We start from the raw sequence: 20,244 nt of genomic DNA, 5'->3' as shown, positions 1-20,244 counted from the left end.
AAGTTTGTGATGACAGACTTGATAGAATTTTGGCTTTAGATCTCCTCTATTACAAAGTTAAATCTGAATTGTGAAAATTAGGGATGCTGTTTATTAGTCAAAATACTGCCTAAAATATTGGGAAGAGAATAATCCATAAGTAGATTTTTGTAGCATGTCAATATTTCCATTAAAATTCTAATATGGGACAAGATTTATTTTTATTCCCTCAAGAATAAAATACAATGCCTCAATCTGGCATTTAAAGTCCTCCACAATCTGACCCTCAGTAATACTTTCAGATATTTCCTAAGGGAAATCTCATCCCATCTATAAAATGAGAGCATTGGGTGGTTCCCTTAAAACTCTAGATCTGCGATTCTCTTATCCTATATTACTCACCTCCACATACTCTAAATTTCCATCAAGCTGGTCTACTAGCTATTCCTCAAATTTGATATGCCATCCAAATCCTCTGTGCCCCACTCTTGTCCCTAGGAATCCCTAGTTTCCTTCAAGACTAAGCTCAAGGGGCAGCCATGTGGCACAGTGGACAAAGCATCGACCCTGGATTCTGGAGGACCTGAGTTCAAATCCAGCCTCAGACACCTGACAGTAGCTATATGACTTTGGGCAAGTCACTTAACTCTCATTGCCCTGCCAAAATAAAAAAAGACTAAGCTCAAGTGCCATGTTTTATATTCTACATGATTCCTTCCCTATGCTGCCTCCCCAAATGACTGTGTTCATCTGTGTAAATTTTATATCATCCTCATAGAATAGGAGCCTGTTGAAGGCACAGATTGGTTTAGTATTGTCTTTATAGCCTTTATATTCAACACAATGCCTTGCCCATAGTAAGTGCTTAATCAGCATTTGCTGAGTTGAATTTAGCCTAATGACATCTCAAATAGCAGCATAATAAGAAACAAAAGTAGTAATAATCAATGTAACTTCAGGCATGGCTTTTACTTGCTGTAATGAGAAAAAGGGTCAGAATGAGCTTATGTAAGAACTGGATCATTGGTGCAATCTAAGAAAATACACCAGTTACCCTATTATGATTTTTGATTTATTTAAGCACATTCTTCCCTAAAATTTTACTCTCAAGTCTCATTTCAGTGTGGAGGGAACTTCAGGTTCTTGAAAGCCCTGACAGGGGAGTGAAAACCTTGACTGATTCTGCCTACCACCAAACTAGAAAGCTTTGGGGACAGGTAGGATTCACACCTGTCGACCAAGAACTGGGTTGGTTAAGTGTGGAGAGTCCCAGCAACAGGTTCACCAGAGTAATGAGTTTTTTGGCCATATTAACTCTCAAAAACCATCTATTTAGTTGTTTAGGAGTTGTGATCTACAATCATGGAGGGAGTAATCCCACCAACTTTATCAAAGATCTTTAAGTATTGAAGTGGATTATATTTCTATATAATTTAAGATACTTAAAAATATATTGGTGGAAAGATTTATTGGCTTTATGTATGTACATTGATATACATCTAAAGTTATTAAAATGACTTTTTTGTAATTTGTAGTACAAGAGAAAAAGATAAAGACAAAGTCTTTGTTTATATAGTACTATTTGAAAGTATATGGTGAAGTATTGCATATGGAACCAGAGGCCTTGGGTTCAAATGTAGGCTCTGTCACTTCTGTGACCTTGTATGAAACACTTAGCTTCTCTGACCCTCAGTTCCCTCTGCTCTGAAATGAAAGGGGTAAAACTAAATGATCTTTGAGTTCACTTCTAATGCTAGATCTTATGATTAAATATTTTTTTTCTCCCTTCCAATGGAAAAAAAATTCTTGATATCCTTGAGGACTGACAAAAATGACTCCATGTTTGATCCCTGATTAACCTGTTCCAGGAAGTTGTTTTCTACCCAATAACCAGCTCAGTCAGTTTCATTTAGGAAAATAATGCAAAACTCTCTTGACTTAACCAGTTTAGCAAACTTAATCTAATCCACGCATGCAAGGGTTGAAAACTTTGCTAATCATAATGCCCCTGGGGTTGGCAAAAGGGGTCATTTGGGGGGGTACCCACTGAGTGCCCCTAATGTTCTGTCCCACTTGGTCCCTGTGAATCTGTCCAACATCAACAATAAGATATAAAGGCAGAGACTCATCATCAGGGTATGTTTCACATAATAGGTGGACAGGCACTGCCACCAATCATCCTTGTCTTTGGAACCGAAGGGCGTGGGGAGCCAAATGCTTGTTGGTCTTCAAAGTTCTGTGTAGGTCACGTAGGTCTAAATTGCCTGACTTGTGATCCTTGAATACTTATGTCCTTTGTCAGTACCTAGCCTACTATCTCCTCATAATATCTTTATATCATAGTTATTTCTCACCCTACCCTTTCCAGGCAAACATTGCTTGTGGGGAAGAAAAAAGGAAAAGAAAAATCCCCCATGCCACATGGAAACCTTGCCTTTGACGAGTAGTAACACGATTTAGTCCTAGCAGTCCCTCGCCTCTGTACTTTGAGGGATTAAATACGTTTAGTATTTCTTCTGTAGGACCTACATTGGTTTTTCAATTATTCAGAATCCAAATTTCCTTTTAGTAATTTTTCATTAACATTGTTATAATCATGTACATTGTTGTCTTGTCATTCCCAAATTTTATTCAGCAACATATATTTAATACAAAGTACTGAAATGAAATGTAAATATCTAAAAATATGGTCTAAATTACTTAAAAATAGAAATAATGAAAAAACCTGTCCATAAATATAGTATAAAAAAAAGGAATAGACTCAAATTAGGGAAAATGATTTTCTGACAGATTTCCGTCCCCCTAATTTGTCATTCCAGGTAAATAGCCATAGAATCTGATTTTTACCGACTGAATTTTTCCATGTTAACATTTCAAGTTTCAAGAAATGACATAATACTAACATTGGACTGATTCCATTTAAGAAGCCTGTGCTGAATAGACTCTTAGGTTAAGACAGAAAAATGTTCCCAACTTCTTCTTCATCTTCTTTTTTTCTTTTCACCTAAAACAAAAGTCCCAGAATGTGATTTTTTATTTTGCTGGATGAAGACAGAGGGGATGGCAAAGTGGGCAAAATAATGCATGTAAAGGCATCTATGTCCTGAGGCACACTGACACTTCCCTAATGGACTACAGTACACATAAAAATAATTAATCATGTGGAGAAGGCATTGCCAAGGTTAGAACTGAGGTCTCTGGTTTTTAATGGAAATGTTCCGTGCTTAAACTAAAAGAACAAGTTCCCTAGCTCAAGCAGTGGGGCATCTGTCATACTTAACTCAGAATAGTTCAGGAGTTCAGTAAAATATCAGATAGAGTTCAGCACTTTTATTTCTCAGGGTATTAAAACTATATATAATAAGAAAGAAGTGCATGTGATGAACTACTCTGCATTGTGGATAGAACATCAAAGAGCCTGAAACTTGGAATTTCAGGAAACAAAAAAAATCCATTAGATATGTTTCTTTTTGTAATCCATACATATACATATATAATATGTATATATTATATATTTCTTTGAAAAGAATTTAAAACAGAATATAAAAATGTAGGAGAAGGTAAAGTTGATTGTTTCATTGCCTATTTTAACAAAAATTGTATTGATATACTCTTCATTTGTATCAGCTTCTAGAAGGGGATGTGCAAAGAGGCAAAGGTAGAATCTTCACTGAAAGCTGGGAATGAGACATGCCAGATTCTCTAAGGCTGTGTAGGGAGAGAGATATTTTCAGGAGTCAGAGTGGGGGCATTGGCACTCCAGTGGGCCTAGAGCTTCACAGGGGAAGCTAGCAGATGATGATTATTGAAAGAGCGATGTAATATACTTCAGGTTGTTAATTGGATATCACTAAAATTAGTGCTTTTTATTGGTTCATTGAAAATGATGAATGAATCATCACTGTCATCACCAAACAATCAGCTTGATTCTTCCATACTTTTAATAAATTATTCCCGGGGAATAGTTCATACACTTGCAAAATCTATGTACTTGGAGGATATTATTCAGTGACTGAGATTACAGAAGCAAAGGCTGAGAGGAAAAGAGCTTGAGGAGAGCTGGTGGATGGGTGGCTGTTACAAAATACCCAACACCCAACTCTCCTTGACAAGGAAGATGGAAGCTACTCTCCATGAAGAGGGGGTGGGGGGCCCGATGTTCTTCCTGTCAATTTTCTTTCTCTCATCTGTGCTGCCTTGCTTGAAAATTCCAGAAAGGTTGGGTGGGTGGGAATGCAGTAGGTATGGCTGGAATGTGTGAGGATAAGCTTGCTGCTCCATCTGATTGATCAACAAAACTTTTATTCCAATAGCAGTTGCCCTGAACTCCATGATGAGAGTTGGCTTGTAATTCTGAAGGTACTTTGCCACATATTATATATATGTGTGTGTGTGTGTGTGTGTGTGTGTGTGTGTGTGTGTGTGTATGTATGTATGTATGTATAGCTAGCCTATCAGTGACAAATTCTTTCTCTCTCACTCTCTCTCTGCCCCCTCTCCTTTTTTTTTTTTTTTTTTTTTGGTGAGGCAATTGGGGTTAAGTGACTTGCCTAGGGTCACACAGCTAGTAAGTGTCAAGTGTCTGAGGTCGGATTTGAACTCAGGACCCCCTGAATCCAGGTCCAGTGCTCTATCCACTGTGCCACCTAGCTGCCCCTCTCCTTTCTCATATACATACTATATATTTGTCTAATATAAGCCAGAAGACCAAGATTTCTCTTTTTAAAGCTCTGGCCAACTTGGCCTTTCACATAGGCATGGTATGTTGAATAATCAAATGAAAGCCCATTCAAATAGACTTTGAGGCACAGGTTACATATATAACATCTCTCTCTCTCTGTATGTATGTGTATGTGTATATATATATATACATATATATATATATATATATGCATACACACATATACATCTCTATCTATCTCTATCTCTATCTCTAAAGCATTTACTATGAGCCAAGTACTGTATTAAGCACTGGGAATAAAAAGCAAAAGCAGTAAGGTCCTTCCAGGACCTTATATTCTAATGAGGGAGAAACCATGTACATAAATAGGCATATATGAGACAAATCCACAGGAAATATAAAGTAACTTTCAAGGGGAAGGTGCTGGTAACTGGAGAGACTGGGTAACACTTCCTCCAGGAAGTGATGCTTGAGCTGAATATTGAAGTAGTCCAGAGATTTCAAGAAGTACAGGCAAAGAGAGAAAATATTTTAGGCATGGGGGATAGCTAGTGCAATGGCACAGGGATAGGAAATAGAAAGCAAGGACTAGCACAAATATGCTGTGATTTTTTTTTAAAGATATGGCAGTCATATGGAGATTTTGAAAAAAACTGCACTTCTATAAGTAAATGAGGGGCAGCTAGTTGTCGCAGTGGATAAAGCACTGGCCCTGGATTCAGGAGGACATGAGTTCAAATCCGGCCTCAGACACTTGACACTTACTAGCTGTGTGACCCTGGGCAAGTCACTTAACCCCAATCGCCTCACCAAAAAAAAAAAAAAGTAAATGAATACTTCAGGAAAAATGATAGACTTTCAAAAAGCTTATGAAGAGAAGTTAGGTATGAAAAAAATCTTCCCATGAGTTTTCCCAATAGGATATCTCCATGTCATCTATATTTATGTATATACATCTATAAATATATATGTCCATGTTTATGTCTATATCTATGTCTATGCCTATGCCTATGTCTCTCTTGTCTGGATCTAGAACTAGATAGATAAATGTAATTAACTGTTCTATTGAAACTTAGCAAAACTGAATGTTTTAAGGGGCAAGATATTGAAATGTAAAGGGGAAGTCCTTTTTGATGAAAAGGAAATATTCCATAACTTATAAAGGACTTGAGGCTTCAATAGTTCAGTTACATATGAAGAAGCCTGTCAGACAAGAGAATTCCCTAAGGGCAACAATATATGCCTTTGTCCCCAACCACTTGTTCATATGAGACCCAACAAGAATCTGGGAAGTATAACTGGGTTGAGTAAAGATGAAATCCTTTAATGGGGGGAACCACCTCTGAACCAGGATTGTCTAAAGGGAGAGGTTACGTGTCTCCTAACCTTTGGTTGCTTAAAGGTGACAAAATTAAAGGGTGAGACTCTGAGCAAGTCAAAGAGAGGCTTCCACCATGCCTCAGCTAAGTGTCATTCCTGCTGAGAGGAATACTTTAACACAGCAGCTGAAAATACTGTTTTAACAGTCAACTAAACCAGAGGCTAGAGGTGGTAAAAACTGTGATAACCACCAAAGAGTAAATCTAGCAAAAAACACAAAAGAAAACAGACAAAAGAAAAACAAAAAACCTTAGAGCCAAAAATTCCTAGAAATCCATCACATCAATTATCCAGCAGAGATGCTTCCTGTGAAAAGCCTGGTGGGCTAAGCAATCTGCTTGACCCAGTCCAACAGCAGCTGAACCTGATGAGGATTCCGGTTCTGTAGCTGAGTATTAACTTGATCTAGCCTAACTTCAAGATTGACCTTTCCACCTGAGATGGTATGCCCTGCAAGGATCCAGTCCAGCTGAGCAGCAGAGTGATTCATTTCTCACCAAAGCCATGCTCCCATGGTGAATTTCAAGGAGACCCACCAAAGAAAGAAAGAATATCAACACCCTGCAGTTTGGGGGTTGTGAGTTGCTTTAGCCACATGTATTGTCTACACATATGTCTCAATACCACTGCACTTTAAACTCATGCCTACTTTTCTACGGACTCTATGTGTATTTGTGGAAGAACATATTTCATATTTGGGGGAAAATGCTTTGTAATTATTGTTCTTGCTATCCATTTGAATAAATGCCTTTGCTAAGGACAGAGTCTATTGGTTGACTGTTAAAGTGAAACACACTAGTGGGGCTTGTGAACTAGAGATGAGGGAAATAGTCATCCACAAGGTTACTCCCTGAGAATAGTTGCTGTTGATCCTTTAGAGACCTAATCTGTGATTGCCAAAGCAGGTTTGGGGAGTGAGTCTAGGGGGTTCATCTGTAAAGTAGGAATGATAAAAAGAGCACTCACCTCACAGGGTTGTTATCAAGATTAAATGAGCTAATATGTGTAAAACTCTTTGTAAACCTTAAAATATTTTATAATTTCTATCTATTATTAATGTATGTTGAATTTAATATAGTTATATACACGGATGCTGTGGTATAGTGGAAAGAACATTGACTCCAGATTAGATTCCACTTCTGTCTCTGAGACTTGCTATCTATATGACCCTGGGCAAATGACTCAACTTTCCAGGTCTCAATTTCCTTATTTGTAAAATGGGGCCATTGAATTAGATGGTCTCTAAGATCCCTTCTAGCTCTAGATTTATGATATTATGATCTGTAAAATCTCTCTCTCATGCATATATGTTATATATAATAGCATACATATATTTGTTTGTATGTGTAAATCTATATGTAAAATTCTCACCTAGCTTGAAGATGAAGACATGATGCCACTGTTGGCACCCATTATCTGCAAAGGAAGGAGGAAGGAAAAACCCATCCATAATCAACAGCATTATCTTGGACAGTGTTTGTTACTTTAAGACAATCGCTGGCCAAAAAGGGAGATTATGGAAGGATGTAAAGAAATAAACTGGAACCTAACTAAACGGATGCCCATCAATTGAAGAAAGGCTTAATAAGTTGTGGTGTATGAATATAATGAAATATTATTGTGCTGGAACAAATTAAGAAATAGGTGATTTCAAAGAAATATCAAGATATATAAACAGATGCAGAATGATGTAAGCAAAGTCAGAAGAACAACTTATACAAAAATCAATATTACAAAAATGAACAATTTTCAAGACTTTGTAAAATGAAGAATGAAATGGGCAGAACCAAAAGAACGAATTATTTATTAGAGAAACTGAGGCAAACAAGTTAAATGACTTACCCAGGGTCATACATATAGTAAGTAAGTATCTGAGGTGCAAGTGTCTCAGGTCTTCCTGATAAAATGCCCAGAGCCTAGTGCCACCTTGCTGCTCCCCTACTTTATTATGAGTCCTCTATTAGAGTAGATACAATCTGTGTTTATAATATAAAAGCAAAACACATCAATATAACTTAAAGAAAAAGAAAGATATAAACTCTCACGTTCAATAAGCACCCTTTTTGATTCCATTCTCTAGTTACATATGAAAATCGATTCCTTCTTTTGAGAAGATAATGTGCTAATGCCACAAAGCTAAAGAATTTGGAATTGGAGATTTGGGGAAGACCATAGGAAGATTTTATAAATATATTTTATAGAGGATTAAATTCATCAGCCTCTTCACCCTCCAAACCAGAGATCATGTCTGGGAGGAGGTAAGTCACTCAGCTAGGCAGGTACTCATGCCTCTGTAGTTTATACTCTCTCCCCTATATCACTTTCTACCTCTTGCTCAGATACCTGGAATCAAGTTAACATTGTCATTGCCTCTGGAAAGGGAATGCCATTGTTCCATTGTTCCTCTCATCAATTTAGTGACTCTGGAGACCATAACTCTCTTTCCTAGACACTACTTAATCTCTATGTGTTTCCCCATTAGATTGTAAACGTCTTGAGGACAACAATTTTTGTGGTTATATTCTCAGGGCTTGGTTAAGCACTTGACATTTAATAAATACTATTTGTTCATTCATTTTGAATACTTGTAATTTCCCATACTAGCTATGTGACCCTGGGCAAGTCACTTAATCTCTGTTTGCCTTAATCCACTGAAGAAATAAATGGCAAACCATTCAAGTATCTTTGCCAAAAAAGCACCATGGACAATACTGATGTACTGTGGTCCACAGGGACACTAAGAGTTGGACAAGATTGAACAACTGAACAACAACAACAATTATTAGTTACCTATATTACATTACTTCCTATATTACAAATTATATTATAAATTAAGAATGCACAAAATAGTTTCAAATATCCTTTATCTTTTTTTTTTAAAGATCTCTATGAATTTATTTTGTCTGCATTTCAAATTCAGCTCTGGTGAGCATGGTGATAGATTTCTATTTAAATTCCCTTATTTGCAAGACAGACATTTTATTTAAACAAAATTAAAAATATGCCTTTGCCTAGAGGCCTTATAGAGCATATTTGAAGAAGTACAAGAAGCATCTCTGTGAGAATTACAGTATTGTTATGATTGTTATTTCTAATAGAATACTATCCCAGTTCCTGACCCATGCTTTCTTCTGATGGTTCATAAAGGAGTAAATAAAGGATCAAAGCAGAAATATATGGCAGAAAGATCAGTTTCATTGGTTTCTGTTTCCCAGGACAGCTGTGATGTTTGCTGACTTTGAATTCACTGGTTTCTAGTTTGCTTTATATAAGATAGGTACAAATAGAGGTCTAACATTATGGAAAATTTGACTGTACAACACATTTTTAATATAAGCAACTTGCTGTCTATTTTCTTTGTTCTTCCATATTCTTAAATCTTTCCATTTCTTGTCCCTGCAATGCATATTTTGATTAGGGTTTTAAGTTTGTTTTCTTTCACATTTTTATGGGATCTGTAATGAATTTTTAATTACTATACCCTTCTTTCATCTGTATTCTATTAATTAAACTCATATATGATTCTCTCTTTCCCTTGTGTTTCCTAAACATTATTTTAGCCTGTGCACATTTTCCTTTACAGCAATTCATTGGCCTTCAGCTGAGCCCTCCTCTTCTCGACTCTTACCAGTCTTTCCTATCCTGGGCCCTGCAGTAAAACATTTGGAAGCCCATTTGCTATGTTCTGTGACCTGGAGAGCCATAGCGGGGCACTGAACCACAGTCATAGGACAGACTCCCAGGGACTTGTTCTAACACAGCTTTATTTCTTGTAATCCCTTAGCATACTGTCAATTTACCGAGAGTATTCTCTGCTTTCCTTGGACACATAATTACTTCCCCTCGTGTGGCCGAGCTTCCTGTAGGACAATATGAGTTCTGCAGTGCTCTGAGGCTTGGTGATTAAGAATGCCTGCCAGCAGACTCCTTCCATGACGCTATTATGTTGGACTAAAGGTTTAGCAGTCCAACCTTCCTTGTTGAAACACCAGGTTCAAATTCCAACTTGTCGGTTTATTCCTGTGTATGCTGGGAAAATGTTTGCATGGCTGTGTGTTTTAGGAAGAAAGGGCCAAGGCATGAGGGATGCTGCAGTTCTGTACAAAAGAAACAAGCCAGGGCTTATGGCTCAGAGGAAAATTTGTGTTATGACTTGATCATAGAAATGGGAGCTAGGGAATATTGTACTGCTCAGTTTCTGAAAGGAAATTCTAGTTCCCCTGTGATCTGGGAGAAATCTTTTAAACTCTTCCTTTATTTTCTTCACTTGGAAATGGTGATGATGTGGTTTTATCTAATTCCCTAGGGTACTGAGAGAATACCCTTTGCATTTCTAAAGATTAAAGGACTTTGAATTGGGGACAGTGATAAGTTAATGACTCAGCAACACCATTTATTTTTTGGACTGGCTCTGTGATTTCCTTGGGGAAGGGAAATCCTGATGAGAGTCCCTTTGCTAATACAAATTTGCAGCTGTTCTGCAATTTACAGCCTGAGAAAGTTACCTTCTACTGTGGATCATGGGATGCTTCTCTTAACACTATTAATTATTGGTTTATATTATTTTCTTGTGTTTCTGAAGTTGTGACCTTGCAACTTTTACATTGGCTTGGCCTCATTGTAATGGCTTTTGTGGGTTCAACACAGAATGCCATATTGAATCAAATATACCTGTGTGTTCTTCAATACTTAAATAGGTTTACTATTTCACTGATGTGGGTACTCCTTTTAATGGTTCAAATGACAATTCATGCATGCCTTCTCATTCTGTGCCACTCTTGGAGGACTACGTCTTCCTATAAATCTTCCACTTTAAGTCCATCCAAAGTACTGGGGACTTTCTTCTCTCTGTGTGTATTAGAGTTATAAGATTTTATATGATTTTAATTGCTTCTAACCTTAACTCTGGTATTTGGGTTGCTTCTTATTTTGTGATTCTGCATTTCTTTCTCTCCATAGAAAAAAAGATAAAAATAAAACTCTGGTATTTAAATACTGATAGATTTCACAAGAATGAAAAATAACCAGATGTTGACTCAAAGGCAAGTTAAATTGAGTTATTCTGCTTCTGTCCTACTTAACCATTCACATGTGTGTTATTGTTATTGTTGTTCAGTCGTGTCCAACTTTTCATGACCCCATTTGGGGTTTTCTTGGTAAAGATATTGGAATAGTTTGCCATTTCCTTCTCCAGCTAACTTTACAGCCGAGGAAACTGAGGCCAGAGGTTAATTGACTTGCCAGGCAACTAGCCATATAGCTTGTCATCCAGCTAGTATGTGTCTGAGGTCAGATATGAACTCAGGAAGATGAATCCTCTTGACTCCAGGCCCACTACTCTATCCATTGTGCCACCTAGCTGCCTCACACACATGTAGGACCATCCTTATGATATAGTGAATGGTTTCCTTCTTTCCTGTCATTTTGAAATAGGCTTCCATATCATTACTTCTTTGCCAGAGGGGCACATGTCCTTCTCACAGTTCTTCCTGTAGTTGTCTATTAGCCTTAGCAATGAAGCAAAATTTTGGAATCTGAGAATTTCAAGATACCATTTTGTATAGTTGAGGAAAGTGAGTCTCAGAGAGATGAAAACAAAAACAATTTGTCTAAGCAAGGGGAAGAATAGCATTAAACCCCATGAAGAAACTTAGAATTAGAAGAGACTGTAAAGTCATTTAGTACTACCTATATTTGAAAAGGGGTGCCTCCTAAAAACTCGGATGACCTAATAAGTGGTTATCCAGGTTCTACTAGAAGCCTTTCAGGCATGGCAAGTCCACTACCTCCAGATACAGCTTTTTCAGAGGTAGCTAGGCAGTGTAGTGGAGAGAGTGCTGAAATTGGAGTCAGGAAGACTTCAGTTTAAATCCTTTCTCAGACATTTTGTAGAAGTATGACCTTGGGCAAGTCATGTACCCTACTCTCAGCCTCAGTTTCATTTGCAAAATGGGGATAATAAAGCATCTCATATGGTTGTAGTGAGACTGGAATGAGATAATCTATATATAGCTCTTTGTAAACCTTGAAGAGTTATGCAAACACTAATATTAATTGCTAGGGAGTTTTTTCCATGTTGAAAGTAGAACTCTTCCTCTGTAATGTAAAACTTATTTCCCTTAATTCTGCCATTTGGGATCATACAAAAAAATTTAACTCAATGTTCATAAGACAGGCTGTCAAATACTTTAAGACATCATTATTCCCTTGTCTTCTATCCTTAAGTTTGACACTTTACATTTTCTTGGAGATTGCCATATTCCACAGACTTTAATCTTATCATCCAGGTTGTCTCTTTCTGGACTCCTTAAAATTTTGTTTATTTGTTTGTTTTTTTTAAACAGCTTTCATAAAATGTGTCACTGAGAAATAAGTGCAATATTTTGACTCTCACCTGAAAGAACAGAGTACAATAGGATTATCATCTCTCCTATCTAGATCTGGTTAATGCATCTAAAGAATATATTAACTATTTTTTTTTAATTTTGCTGCCCTATCACACTGTGGACTCACAATGAACTTGCACTCATTTTTATATAAACATCTTTTTTTTTTACATGAAGTTTGGAGAAAAAAAATTTTCCCCACTGTATCTTATAGCCATATCCTGCCTATTCTGTATTTATGCAATTGATTTTCTCTTTTCAAGAGTAAGACTTTACATTTATTCCTACAAAATCTCATGATCTGAGACTCAGACTATCATTCTAAACTGTTAAACACTCTTGGAGTGTTGTTGAATCTGCTGTCCTTTCTAACTTTTTGACATTTTCAGAATTATATATATATTTATATTTATATACACACATACATTAATACACACACACATATATGTATATATTCATATAGTCCCATCTATATTTTTATCAAAAACATTTATCAAAATACTGAATAGCATAGAATCGGGAAAAGATCCCTGGGACAATCCATTAAAAACTTCACTACAGATCGACATAGAACTCTTTATTATTTGGGTCTGGTCATTCATCGAGTTCTGAATCTACATTTCCAGGCTCCAGTCTAACTCCCAGTCCAATGCACTTACAATATCCTGCTCCAAGAAAGTTAGGCAATAGTTTTTTTGGTTTTGTTTTTTTTTCTGCCAGGAGAGAATTCCTGGGCATATCAATCAAAAGAAGCATTTATTAAGCACTTACAATATGCCAGGAGCTGTGCTAAATATTGGATATACAAAAAAAAGAAATAGTCTCTGCCCTCAAAGAACTTACATCCTTATATTTTAATTGTATATTTATAAAAAAACATATAAAATTAAATACAAGGGACCCTATATAATTTCTTTCATTTTTAATCCTTTCCTTCTAAAGTTCTTAGTCCTTTTGTGTATCATTGACCCCTTTGGTAGTCAAGTAAAGTATATGGATCCTTTCTCAGAATGACTGTAAATGCATGAAATTAAATATATAGGGGGCCATCTAGGTTGCACACTGGCCCTGGATTCAGGAGGACCTGAGTTCAAATCTGGCTTCAGACACTTGACACTTACTAACTGTGTGACCCTAGGCAAGTCATTGAACCCTCATTGCCCCGGGGGAAAAAAAAATATATATATATATATATATATATATATATATATATATATATATACAAAGGAAACCAATTATATTGAAATACAGTTATTGAAATATTTCCTATTCAAGTTTACAGATCCCCTGAAATCTATCTTTAGATCCATATGGAGTCAGTGAACCCCAGGTTAAGAATACATGTTTTAAGAGCCGACCTTGCTGTATTTTGTTTTTACTTTGTATTTCTAGTACTTAGTAGAGGGTCTGTCATATAAAAGGTGCTCAGTAAATGTTTATCGGCCAACTGACTTATTTTGCTCATGTTTATAATTCATGTTGTTAATTCAATTCGATTCAAGAAACATTTCATAAGGAACTGTTATATACAGAATACTTTATAGGAGGCATGAGAATACAATTTAGAAATGATGATTCCTCTTTCACAAGGAACTGTCAGGATACTATATAAGATCAATGGATCCATATTTACATTCAAATTATAAGGAGGTAGAAATGACCACAGTGAGACACATATAGGAGGTATTTTTGAAGGCCACAATGGACCAAGTGGAAATCAGCATTCCAGCAGTCCAGTCCTGTTAGCCCTGAAGGGGAAGCCCCAGTCAACATGTATAGTGCAGTGGAATATTGGGAACCTCATTTAAATTCCTAGTTCTGCTATTTACTACTTATGTAACCAAAACAAGTCAATTAGCCTCTTTGGACCTCAGGGTTTAAACTGGAAAATGAGGGCATTAGACACAGTGTCTCCAAGGTCCTTGTAAAGGTCCAAGGAAACACTTCAGTATGTTAAGAGTTTTGCCTAAAACAAAAGTATATGATGACATAGAGGACACCTCCATCCTGGGTTAATCTTTCCTTTGTCACTTACCCTCCTTTGTCACTCAGCTTCACTGGGATAAAAAGTGTCCAAGAGGCAGTTCCTCTTATTCTAAATTACTGGTTACAATGATGATTGGTCAGTCACCAAGAAGCCCTTATCTTGAACTGACTACCTCTTTGCTGATTCCATACTAGATGGAGGGAGCGTCTTCAAATACAGCAACCCTCTGGCTGATCGAGACACCTTTCTTTCAAATGCTTTGTTGGGTTTGATGGGTACCTAAACAAACATACCAACAAAATTCCTTTTCTATTACTATTGAATAGGTAGGATTTGATCTGTGAAAGAAAAATATTATTTACATGAGGAATCTATTATCATAAATAAGGGTTTCCTGATCACTTTATATCTGGTTATGGGTACATCCCCCATGAGATTGGTTGATTTGTTCTTTCTAAGACAACTTTTTCAAAGTATCTTTTGGTTTGTCTCAAGACAGGAGATGGGGAGAAGTGGCACATGTCTGACTTATTGCAGAAGGGGTTTGAGGTAAGAATTAAGGGCAATTGATTAATAGGCAATACAAACCTAAGCATTAAAATGATACCTGAAATATATAACCTGTAATCATCCATACAAATATAGGATTTGGCCTTTTTGAGCTTATCTTTGATAAGCCACTATAAATGAGAGAGTGGGAGAAGTCAAATAAGGTATTATGCTCGGATAATAACATGTCCAAGTTCAATAGAATGTCCAAGTCCATGGATTTTGGAAGTAGTGCAGTTCAATGAGATAATGAGGTCTAAGTTATCATCGTGTGATGTGTGGTTGGAGTGACCAGGAAAAGAAAGTTGTGGGAGTTGATAATTTGTATAGTCAATATGTTAGTGGAGCCACCTATATGAATACTGAAGTCCATATGGGTAGTGAATGAAAAGAAAGACAATGAACCAGATGTTAAGTTATTTGAAAAGTTGGAAGGTTGACCTAGAGATCAGTAGGGGACAATTAAAATGATGAGGAAAGGATGGTATACATTGATTAATATGAATTTCAAAAGGGGAGAGCTTATAGGTTAGAGGTGGAGGAATGATTTAGAAGTAAGTGGTGGAGGGCAGATAGGTGGCACAGTGGATAGAGCACCAGCCCTAGATTCAGGAGGACCTGAATTCAAATCCGGCCTCAGACACTGGACACTTACTAGATATGTGACCCTGGGCAAGTCACTTAACCATCATTGCCCCACAAAAAAAAAAAGTAAGTGGTGAGCAAAGTATATACAACCCTTTCTAAAATTTGGGGAAGTAGAAGAAGGAATTGCCTTCAGTGGACAAGATTTCAAGGAGATATGGATGTGATGTCTTCAAAGGAAAATACTATTTCAGAGGAGGAAGAAGGAACAGAAATGGGAATTTGTGTGTATGTGTATGTGTGCATATGTGTGTAAGGTCTTTGGAATTGGTGGAAAAGGCTCATTATAAATTTAATTTTAAAAGATCAAAGGATCTATTTAGGAGTGGAACATTCATTAAAATTTTAGATTATTAATAAAATCATTTTTACTATGGAAAGTTAGTTGCTTTCACATTTTCCATACTTCAAAAAAAATCTGTGGCTTTATCTATGTGGCCACTCTCTCCATCAGTGCAGGTCTCAACCTTTTTAAGCCTTTGTAGACCATAGTCATGAGTTGCCATGACCAAAAAGGATCATCATTTGGTGAACCAATTTTCCAGCGATGTTTCTCTAAATTTATCTAGAGAGAATCTTCAGACAAATCATACATGGTTACCAGATGGTCTTTTAAGACATTTCAGCTTTACTGGAATTGTTGGAACACATGCTTTGTGAGATTAGCCCCTCAAAAGTTTAGCCTTCATGCATGAAGCATCATCATGGGAGTGGTACTTTAGCAGAGGAGAAGCTTTTTCACATGCTTCTGTCAAATTAAATTAACTTCTCAGTATCAGGAGAAATCTATATGAAGGAAGGGAAGTTGAGTAGGGGGAGAGAGAGGAAGAAGGAAGGAAGGAAAATCTGTAGAAAGTGATAAGATATCACTTTGGTGTGCATAAGAACTGCTCCTTGAATAATGACAAAGGTCATAAAATGAGATTTTGAAAAAAAGTTAAAATAATTTCATGTCATAATATATAATATGCTCATTATAAAAGGGAATTACATTTATACAAATCCAAATATTATGTAGACTTTATCACCATTGATTTTTTTCTCTTCATAAGTTTTGTGGTTATTCTTTTACTAAGAGCATCATTATAGACTGCTCTAGGGTTTTAGACAAGAGAAATTTGGAGGAGCAAAGTATAGTCTACATTCAGATCAATATCATAATGTTTATTTTATTTTCATTAGGAAAAAATCTTCTGCTTTGTCATCTGTATTTATATAATCATCACTATATTGCCTTTTACCATGGGAGAGAGAATTATCTGATTTTAAAATATGACAGAAAGATCTATTCTTGGCAGGAATATAATTCTATTTTTTATATTTGTTCATAGATTTTATGATGGATAGCCCTGTAACCTAGGATAATGGTAAGAGATGATATAAGGAGAAGCCATCCTACTTTCCACCCTCAATTTGTGTAAAAAATAAATTAATATAGAAATCATAATACAAATATAATAGTAATTTATTTTATATTCTCTTTAACTGTTCTTAAACTTGACTATACATCAGGTGGCCTTGGGACCTGATTTGGAATCCTAGTATCTAAAATTTGGATTGGACCTCAGGGGCCAACTAATCATACAATACAAGTATCTCTTATACTATCCCTGGCAAAAGACAATCCAGGACCTGTTGGATCTCTGACGGAGCTCACTTCCTACCTCATGAGATAATCGGTTTTGTTGTTGGACAGCTTTAGTCTTTTCTTATGTTGAGTCTATCAAGAGTCAGCCTCTTTGCAACTTCCAGTCACTCATAGAGATGACATTCTCTAAAACTCAGAAAAAGCCTGTTCTTTCTTACACAGGACAGACAAACCTTCAAGTATCTGAAAACAACTACCATGTCAACTAGATAGTTGAAGACAACCACTTTATTCTATTTTTCACCATGTCAAACAGCCTTAATTTCTTAGATATTTCCTCATATTTTTTTCTTAATATTTCTAGATCCTTCACAATTCTCATGATTCTCATTTGGATACTCTCCAGTTTATCCAATGGGGGGAAAATCAGTGTCTAAAATCTAACACTTCTTCTTATTTGTTATTATTTGCAAAGATTACAATGGGATCATCATTTTCAATTATTGGGACACATATCTCTACTTCAGTAAATCTGTGATCTTGTTAATTTGGGGTCCAGATAGTAGTCTGGCATTCATTATACTTCCTATCCTGCATAAATCTTGTAGAATTTGTTTCAATGTTTTCCTGTAGGACAACCAGAGAGGTTCTAGTGTTTTATAAGCTATTGTCTTATTCTTTCCATATTCTGGGAATGGTAGTGTAGCATTCAGGCTGTCTGTGTGATATTCCTTGTTCTCAATTCATTGACCTCTTTTTTTTAGTGGTACAAATCCTAGTGGCACACATATCTATAGAGCCACACACACACACATATATATATCTACATTTACACATACACATACTACATACATGTGCACACACATATATTTCATATATACACATATATATATATGTGTGTGTGTGTGTGTGTGTGTGTGTGTGTATGCTATAGTCTACTCAAACTTCCATTGCCCTATGGATCACTTACAAAATTGATGCTTTTGATATTCTGGTATTTACACTATTCTTAGCTATATGCATCATGGGAAGAATGTTGATGTTCAAAAGTTGGACTTTTGTATCAGGATGCAGTTTGGGATTGTTGAAAGCACTGCAATTTCCCAGATGGGATCCAACACATTTTTCTCCTGTTCACTTCTGGTCTTAGGTCATTTCCCATTTAAAGTGGCTATCTAATGGTTTTCTTGTTGAACCACATGTCATTTGATGCTGAGTTTTCTTTTTTTTTTTTTTCCTGTGAAGATTGCTAGGCTGGTTTCTTTTGAGTCCTTCTATAACTCACTGAGAATGGCTTAACTTATGGTAGAATTAAATGATATCTGAACAAGATCATATGAGGACAAGGACATTAGGGAATATCAACATTTTAGGAAAATATGTTTGGACTTGATGTTAGAAATCCTTTATGACAATGGTGAACATCTTTAGTGAATAGAGGTATCCTTGTTTTATCTCTCACATGCTCTCACATCTCTCATATTCAAAGATTCTCTAAGAATATTTTTTTTTTTTATCAAGGAGCCTTATTTATCTTCATATATTTCTTGGAGCCATCTTGTTGGAAAAGCTGCATGAATTTGGGTGACAAAATAGATAGAATATTGGACTTGGAGTCAGGAAGAACTGACCTCTTTCTTCTCAGGACTCAGGGCCGGTTGATTCAAGAGCTTTAAGTTGCCTGGGGGAAGAAGCTTAGGGTACTAGAACTGGTGAGTTGCTTTTCAGATATTTTTTTTCTGTAAGTACTTGTGATTGGGTTCTTTCAAGTGCACTTCCTGTTCTTGCTGAGTTTTCTGTATTGTGGGGGAACTTAACTTGTTTATTTGAGGTATGGGAGAGAATTATCCCTAGGTTGCCACCATTTCCCCAGATATTTTGCTGGGCTGATAAAATAGGTATCATAAATAGTTGTGTCAGTAGTTGTGATCTTGATGTGTCTTTTGGACAATACTATTTGTGATCATTTTTATTCTTTGTTATCTTTCTCTCTTTAAGATATTTTGAAAGTTGATTAAAAAGTGCCCTTTCAATTTAATTGCCTGCAGGAAAGATTACTTCTATATGCATTTGGCAGGGCTCAACTATTTTTCCTGATTCCCATCTTAAGTGCCATCTCTACTTCTTCACATATTGCATTGTATACCAAAGTGATGGAGTTCAAATGTAGTGATACCATTATCATTGTTGTTTGGAATAGGTCATTATAGAAATGCTGGGGAATTTTTTTTTAAGTCACTCCTATTTGATGTCCTCTTTCTAGTTTCATCTAGGTGCTTTTGATGCTTCAGTTTAGCTGGATCTTATGCCAGTGTTTCCATAGGCTCAATTTTCCCTTCCCTTCCCTTATTTTGCTGTTTTATGAGATACTACTTGCAATCGGCCAATTTTCTTCTTAATGCATCAATTTATATCCCAGAGGAATCAACAGAGGAGAGTATCTGCAGGTAGGATGAGTTTTGGTGGACTCTCCGTTGTGATGTTTTAAATGCTTCCTGGAGGAAAGTAACACACCAAATTAGCCACCACTTCATTTCTTGATAAGGATTCATCAACCATCACCACAACCCATTTCTTCCTCTGGGGTGCTCTTCTTTTGGTACTGCTCCTTAACATTGAATATGGTGAAGATGGCAGAGAGTAGCCAGCAAATCACATGAGCTCTCCTTCTGTTCCCTCAAAAGGAACATTAAATCAAGCCTCTAAATGGATTCTGAAACTAAAGAACCTTCAGAGACAGAGAGACACAGTCTTCCAACCAGAGATAATTTAGAGGACTTCAGGAAAGGTCGGTCTCACTCAGGCAAAAGGGAGGCTCAGCTCACCGCAGTGCAGTGTGCAGGAGAGGGTTGGGGGCAAGTCAGCAGGAAGCTGAGCAACTGAGGCCCTTGGATCCTGGCATAACAAGCTGGTGGCACAGCAGAACAGTGGCAAAACCCACCTGCACCAGCCAAAAGGGCAGGTTGTCAGCTGGAGGGACACCCACAGGACAGGAGCCAGAAGGCCTACTGATTCCAGTGTGCTCTGACAGGAAGTCCAGGATGGTGAA

Source organism: Dromiciops gliroides, chromosome 3 (assembly GCF_019393635.1).
Source record: "Dromiciops gliroides isolate mDroGli1 chromosome 3, mDroGli1.pri, whole genome shotgun sequence".
Lineage (NCBI taxonomy): Eukaryota > Metazoa > Chordata > Mammalia > Microbiotheria > Microbiotheriidae > Dromiciops > Dromiciops gliroides.
This window is presented reverse-complemented; position numbering follows the sequence as displayed.